Raw genomic sequence first — 7,908 nt, 5'->3', positions numbered from 1 at the left:
TGCACAGCACAGCATCTTTAATAGGCATTTCCTTGCCTCCTCTTGCTGGGATGCCCTTACATTGGACAGCTGAACATCTATTGGTCTTGATTCATAGATGTGTGTTGTTATGGCTGTCTTGTGACACCTGACACACAATAGTCTTGGGATCTGGTTGGTGAGGACAGGGGCGCCGCTAGAAATTTTAGGCCCTATGAAAGAATATGAGGTTGGGCCCCCCACCGCACCTATTCCATTAATAAAATCAATCTCTGGGGGCCCCAAAAGTGCGTGGGCCCTTAGAATCGTCCTAACTTTTCCCCCCTTAGTGGCGCCCCTGGGTTTTAATACAGGTACTGAAGACCCATCTCCTTCTACAACTGTCAACATGTCTGATTCCCTCTGCCCTGTCTATAAAAAAGTACAAATTAGTCTGATTAATAAAAGGTATCAGAAATATTTCAACACAGACTTTCTGCTGCTAAATATGTTGTATATTCATTTCAGTTTACACATTCAATAAACACATTGGTACACAACAAATCTCCAAATCCTAAGACTCAATTTTATAGTTATAACTTGTCACAAAATGTGTAGTTACTTTGTTTTGCCTATGCAAGACAGTGTAGACAACATAAAACACATAATGAATGTGTATTGAAAAAAAAAATTCCAGTCATTTGTTTTTCCTCACCTCTGAGGCCTTCTTGAAACTTTCTGCTTAATTCCCTGTCAACTCTAAAGTAACTTCTGGCTCTGTCTATTGACAATAAAGAAGTGTTTGAAATATGTAGATACAGGGAATTGTGACATACATAAGAAATCATGTACACTGCTGAACAATAACCAATAATTTAAATCCTAAATTATGTTTCCTATACTTTCCTAATGGTAATTTTATGATTGGTCTATATATGGTACTACAAACACCTGTTGTAGATTTTATACAATAAAAATGCAATAGCAGGTGTTTTTAAAAGCCAGTCTATCACTTTTCACCTGTAAAGTTTCTTTTTTTTGTGTGGTGGGTCATCCTCTTTCTGACCTGACCTAGGGCTCCCTGTTTCTTGATCAATCTTGGCAACACAGAAGAAAAAAAAAAAACATTAAATTAGTGCAATAATACGTATAGCCTACGACGCTGTCCCCGCGTAACGCCTATGGTTTACACGCCATAACTTTCTGGATCTACTGATCTCAAAAGATAATGAGGGATTCTTAGAGTTCAGGAACATTTTAATAAAAACATGCCTATAGAGAGCCTAAGTCCCGCCCCTCCGCTTCCGGCTCATGGGACCTTATTTCGGAAAAAATATGTATGGAAGTCAATGGCGAGAGATAACTTATCTTTTTATTCCGTCTGAACTGTCCCCTGAACTACACATATGATGTTTGTCAATTTAAAAGGTAAATATGAAAGTCAAGAAAGTCGCAGTTTGTCATAAAACAGAAGAGTAACGTTTAGTTGTATGTGAAAATCGCTCGATGAACTACATCTCTCGTCTCGCACTATGTAGCCTACGTCACAAGATCCGTTGCTCGTATGTGTGTATTCTGGCTCAAAACACGAGTCAGGCATGACGGCGTAACGTTACGATTATAATGTAAGACTATAGAAAAAATGACAGACGTTAGCTTCAGTAAAGTTAGCTTCATTCATTGAGAGAAAAGGTATGACGTCGCATGTGCGCCTTCTGGGTTTGTAGTCTTTGTAATTACGTATTTTCACAGTCTTATACCTCAACAGTTTTACATCAAACTGCGACTTTCTTGACTTTAAAATGTATCTTTTAAATTGACAAACATCATATGTGTAATTCAGGGCACAATTCAAACGAGATCAAAATATTTGTTGTCTCTCGCCATTGACTACCATACAATATTTTTCCGAAATAAGGTCCCATGGTGGTCGACCGGAAGGGGAGGGACTTAGGCTCTCTATAGTGTTTGCTCCCCTTTAAGTGATTCACTCGCTCGCACGTAAGCGAGAGAGCAACGGCAAAAATGTAACGGCAAAATCAGTCAGACAGGAGAAGCGGAGAGATCATTTAATTAATGGAGATTAATATTGAATTTAACTTTTTAGAAGTTGATTTTAAGAGTCTATATGTACGATGATGCTTACCTAGTCGGCAACCTAAAAGGAATACAACGTTGTTTGGTGAGTTTCATTTTGTTGAATTCTTTTGATATGCTGTTTAACGTCATTGAAGAGTCGGCCGTTACACGGGGAAATCTATAAATATCGTATATCATTTAGTCGTTCATGTGAAACAAATTTTTTAATGTATGCTGTCTATAGACTCTAGTGAAAGTTGTTTGTAATTAATTGTATAAAAAGACGGAGTTGTGAGTACAAAATGCCCACTCCACTGCAATTTTGAGCTGCTTGAGTAACATAGCAGAGACTGTATGCTCTATCTATGGTTTTGTATTTGTTTTGGAGTTACATTGTATTAGTTGTAGCCTATTTATTGAGTAATATTCTGTATTTTATGACCTGTTGTGCTGGTCAGGTTTTTCAGTTAAAAAAGTTTGATATTTGGACAAAGATTATTCCGTGGTGACAAAGACCCGGAATGTGCATCTCATCTCCTTTCATCAGCGAGAAGATCTGCTACATCGCCGCTAAACTCACTGCCAGAGCGGTAGGAGTGATTGGATTCAATTTAATTGTTTGATGACGATTCTTTTTCTACCTTTTACTTTTATTTTTTTTTACTGAACTGGATTCAAAACATTTTCTTTTTCTAATTTATTTTTTATTTACCTTTATTTTACCAGGAAATAATCCCATTGAGATTCAGAATCTCTTTTTCAAGGGAGTCCTGGCCAAGACGGCAGAATAATAGCTCCATTTTAAAAAGACATATACAAACATCAATTTAACATCATCTCAATATAATCACCAGCAGCACTCAGTAACAGTAGGCTACATGTGCATTTAGTACTCAAATATTTCTTTATCCTCATTTTAAATTGTGTCATTGTCGGTAAATAGTCAAATTTTAGCTCGTTCTGCAATTTATACCAGGAAAAAGGTGCAAAAACCTTAAAAGCACTTTCACCAAAGACAGTTCGCGTCCGTGGGATATCATACATGATTTGCCCATATGATCTAAGATTACATTTCCTGGTAGTGACTTTAAGAGTCAGAAGAGAACATAAATAGGGTGGCAGTTTACAAAGTATGGCCTTAAAAAGAAAAATATAGGCTACCAGTGCTTTAGCCTGCGATTGTGCAGAGATGGCCAACCAACACTCTCATACAAGTTGCAATGATGAGTACGAAAATTGGAATTAGTCACAAATCTTAGTGCTACATAATATACTGAATCTAGCATTTTCAAAGAAGATTTGTTTGCATGCATATATAAAATATCCCCATAATCCAGCATTGACAAAAATGTTGTTTGTGTTTTTTCTCGTACTAAAAGAGAAACAGCCTTTGTTTCTATAATAGAACCCCAACTTTACTCTTAGTTTTTTTGTTAGACCCTATTAGCAGGCGAAGCACTGCTACTTGGGCGGAGTGATAACCGCAGCACCTGAGACGCGCTCTGAACGAACTCTCTGCTCCTCACCACGGCGTGTCTCAGGTGCTGCGGTTATCACTCCGCCCAAGTAGCAGTGCTTCGCTTTCAGAGAATATAGTTCCCAGTATTTATACGGTTAAAATATGTCTGTGTCTCATGTGACTTTGTTTTTTGTACACTCTGTGACTATACAAATCACAACATGTAAATAGGAAAATGTTTGTGTTATTTTATCACTTATTTGGATTAGTATGCTAGCTGCAACCATTTACATCCAGTCTTTGTGCTAAGCTAGGCTAGCGGTGGGTGCGTCAAACAGACTTATAGCACGCACAGAGATGAAAAAGGTATGTATGGACTTATCTAACTCTGGGGGATAAGTTGAATAGGCTAAAGTCCCAAAAAGTCGGAGTGTTCCTTTAACAGTGTTCAGCGACATAGTAACTTACGCTCCACGGCTTACCTGGTCCGGGATGCTCCAGGTAAGAGGTTGCAAAACCAACTTGGACCAATCAGCTGTGAGAAGTGACGCATTTCTGATGCCATAATGTCCCCCCCCCCACCCCACCCCACCCCACCCCACCCCACATCACCCCACCTCACCCCACCCCACCCCACCTCACCTCACCTCACCCCACCCCACCCCACCTCACCTGTTTCTACTCCAAATTAAAGGTCACTACATAGCAAATGATTTTTTAAAGACAAAATCGTCTGTCTTTTAGTAATGCTTATTTAGAATAATAGATTTGTATGATTTAGATATTATGTAATTATTATACCCTTAATCGATCACACATGTACAATTTTAGTTCATCAATTATTATTACGCAGATTTCAAATGAATAAATATATAAAGGTAAAATAAATACGCTTTAGAATCAATGAAGCTATAAAATGACTACATGTGAGCTTAAATGTTCAATTCTCTCTTTTACCTTTATCACTTTATCACCTTTATACCTTTATCAACTGTATAAACTAACTTCACAACTTTTACTTGCACTGATATACAGAAGCGAGACTTTTTCTTTTAGTTGTCCTCTTTCATAGACAGCTATTTTCTTCTTGCTGTGTAAATTTGTTTAAATTCTTAATATTTTAATACTTTTATTTAATAAATGAATTGCGCTGCTTCTCTCGCGAGAAATTAATTCCAATGAGTTTTGAATGAGTTCTCAGCATGTGATTGGCTGTTCGCTACTGATGTCACACCTAAACTCAGACACGGACACAAGGCGTTCTTCTTCACGAGCATTTATTAGTCAAACTATGTCATCCTCGATGCCATCAAACATGCCGTGAGAACTAAATAAAACATTAAACCACAGCCTACTTTACAGACATAAGAATATTCTCACAGAGAATAGCACATTAATAAATAAACAACACTACTTTAGATATACTGTTAATAAACCGTCACACAGTTATGCTTTACATTGATAATTACACATTAAAAGAACTATGCATACCTCGTTGGCCACGTTAACTCCAGGGAGTGAAAAACGGGTAACAAAGGCAGCTTCTGTTCCGTGTGTCTCTCGGTTAACTTACAAATGTAATGACATTACCAAAAACTTAACGAGCCACAGTTAGCTTGGCATGCGCTCAAGCGGCAACCTCCCCGTCTCTCTCTTGAAACCAACACGGAAGTGAATTAAACGGCAATTCATCGATTGGCCGCTTGAGGCTGGCTGCAGAAGGGAGTCAAATCTGTATCTCCCCCATGTTAAAATGCCCAACTTTACAGCAGAAAAAAAAACATGTTTACAGCCTGGTTCTCTCTGTGGCTTTGGTCTATAAAGCTAACTTTGCCCTTCATAACAACTGTGAGGGGGGTGAATTTTTTTATAACTCACCCGTTTAGTTGATTATTTAAAGTTCTGCATAATTAAGGGTGTGTCCACTTTTGAGTGACAGGTGGATTCCCGATGATGTCAATGCTAGCCGGTTAGCTGTCACTTCACCTCAGCAAATTCCAGCTGCTGAACTTGCCATCTCTGCCGTGTTTGTGCTTTTTTCCGGGATTATTTCATATAATTTAATACACCCATTACCTCGCCCACGGCTTTGGATTCCGTCGTTGTCGTCGAGTATCGTTCGAGAGAACCAGCGCTGTATTCCAGCTGTTTTCCTCTGTGAACGCACTAATGGATATCTGACAATTTCTTTGCTTTTTGGAGTTTTCAGATTTAAAATCGTCAATAGAAATAAAGGCTCGTTCTGCCCTCACGGAATATATAGATTATAATCTGTTTGTACCGTCAGATGAAATCCTGCAGGTGTCTGTGTTTCTCCATGCAATAAATGTACATCCTTAAATGAGCGTGGATTTCTAGCGCATTTACTTGAACTTCATAGCTAATATATCTATGGTTTGACCCATTTGAGATGCAGCCAAAATCGGAATTTGAAATGGACTGAATAATAAAGCTCTCTACGAACTTGACGAGCGATGCCACGCTGACGGACCATAGACTGTAATAAAAGAGTGACTGACATGTAAGGTTATGCACATATATCACGGTCACACACACTCTCATAGTAATATTAAGTTACTGCATAATACATTTTCAACTAGCAGAATAGCTGTACAGAATCACGATACACAGTCTCACTTGTAGCTATGTCTTTTAACTATTATAATATTTCGAAGGGCAAAAATAGGACCTTTTAATTGGCATTCTGATTTTAATCATCAACTGAGTCACAGACTTGGTACTGTGAGTAGCATTAGCTCCCAAGCCTGAGCTTAGCTAACTCCATAACGTCGCGCTAGGTGGGCGTGGTTTCAGATAGCCAGGCTCCTCAGCTCCGCCTCTTTGCCCATATTCTGTTATCCGGGAGTGATGAGCGGTGACGCGAGGCCAAGATGGCGACGACCATTCAAAAATGCTCTTCAGAAACCTACGGGTGACATCACGGACACTACGTCCATATTTTTTTTTAGTCTATGCATGCGAATTTTCCAGAGCTCCTGACCAAACTTTACTATTTTAGAAAGGCTAGCTGTATCTACAGATTCATTTGTTAAATTTGTTAAATCAGGTGTCAGTACGTTAAATTACGAGAGCTGCAAACATGCCAAAGTTTGAATAACGCAAAGAATGAATAGAGACTGATGTTGCCGACATTAGTATGGATGTCCACGATTATGCTTCTCCTGAAGGAAAAGAGGCAGATCTATGCGCGACTCCGCTCCCTGTCACTCCAAGCAAGCCACCTGTTAATAAAAAAGGTAAACACTCAAATCCAGATGATCAGGCTGATTCTGCCGTCATTTCAACACTCTCCTCGTTGATTAACTCGGTCTGACGCACTTGAAGGAATGATAAATGCCCATGCCCTCAAGATAGAAGGGCTGAAGAAAACGGTAGATTTTGTGTGTGCCGAAGTACAAGATCTAAAGAAGAATGTGAAAGATGTAGATTCCAGGCTTAAAGGAACACTTCACCCATTTGCATTAGACTTTGTATCTTTAGAAACCCAGTCACATTTTCGAATGGTCATGGTTTATTCCCTTATTTTCCCCTGAGATGGGAGAAATAAGGATTTAAGTGTTCCACTTCCTGCTTTTTATGACGCAAAAATCGTCATTTTGCGTCATAAAAAGCAGGAAGTCAAATTTCTTTGAATAAGGGTAAGACTACAAACACTAGCTCATCATTTATCCAGTAGAAGGCGCTAGATCTGCATGTTTTCAACCCACCCATAGAGGGTGGGATCTCACTCACAGAATGTACATATAGTGTCAGCCATTTTTTTATTTGGAAGCTAAGCTAACAGTTTCTTATTCTGTGGAGAAAGCTGAGTAGTAGGGGTTACCATCCTCTTTTTCCCGGACATGTCTGGCCGTCGAGATCGTCCAAAATTTCCGGGATTCGGCTTTTGAATTTGTTCAAAATTCAACATTGTTTTAACATTGCTAAGAAAATTCCCGCTCCTCCGTGAGAGATACGAGACCGGTGCGCATAGACATGTATAAAGGCTAGATGGCTCAAGGCGGAGTCACCTGTGTCGTCAACTTGGCGGCTATCTTAGGTCAGGAGACTGCGCTGCTGCTCCCTGCTGCTGTGGACGGAAGGTGAGTGACAAATGCTCGTAACTTGCTGAATTCTTGACGGATTTACAAACGGTTTGGTTTATTACAAACCTTATTAACGTGGCTATGATTTGTGCTGATGCCGATGTTTAAATTGTAGCTTCACGTTTTGAGAAACGCTTAACATTGCAGCGTAGCTGTGTGTTTCATGGCATCCCTGACGTTTATGACACACCAAGCCGTTTGAAAATCGGTTGAAAATTTAGCAAAATATAGTTATTTCAGCACTACATGCACAATAGACTTTAATGTTATAACTGGACGAGCGGTGCTGTCCTAAGATGGCCGCCG

Source organism: Phoxinus phoxinus (assembly GCF_949152265.1).
Source record: "Phoxinus phoxinus genome assembly, chromosome: 4".
NCBI lineage: Eukaryota > Metazoa > Chordata > Actinopteri > Cypriniformes > Leuciscidae > Phoxinus > Phoxinus phoxinus.
The sequence above is the reverse complement of the archived record's forward strand: the minus strand, read 5'-3'. Positions refer to the sequence as shown.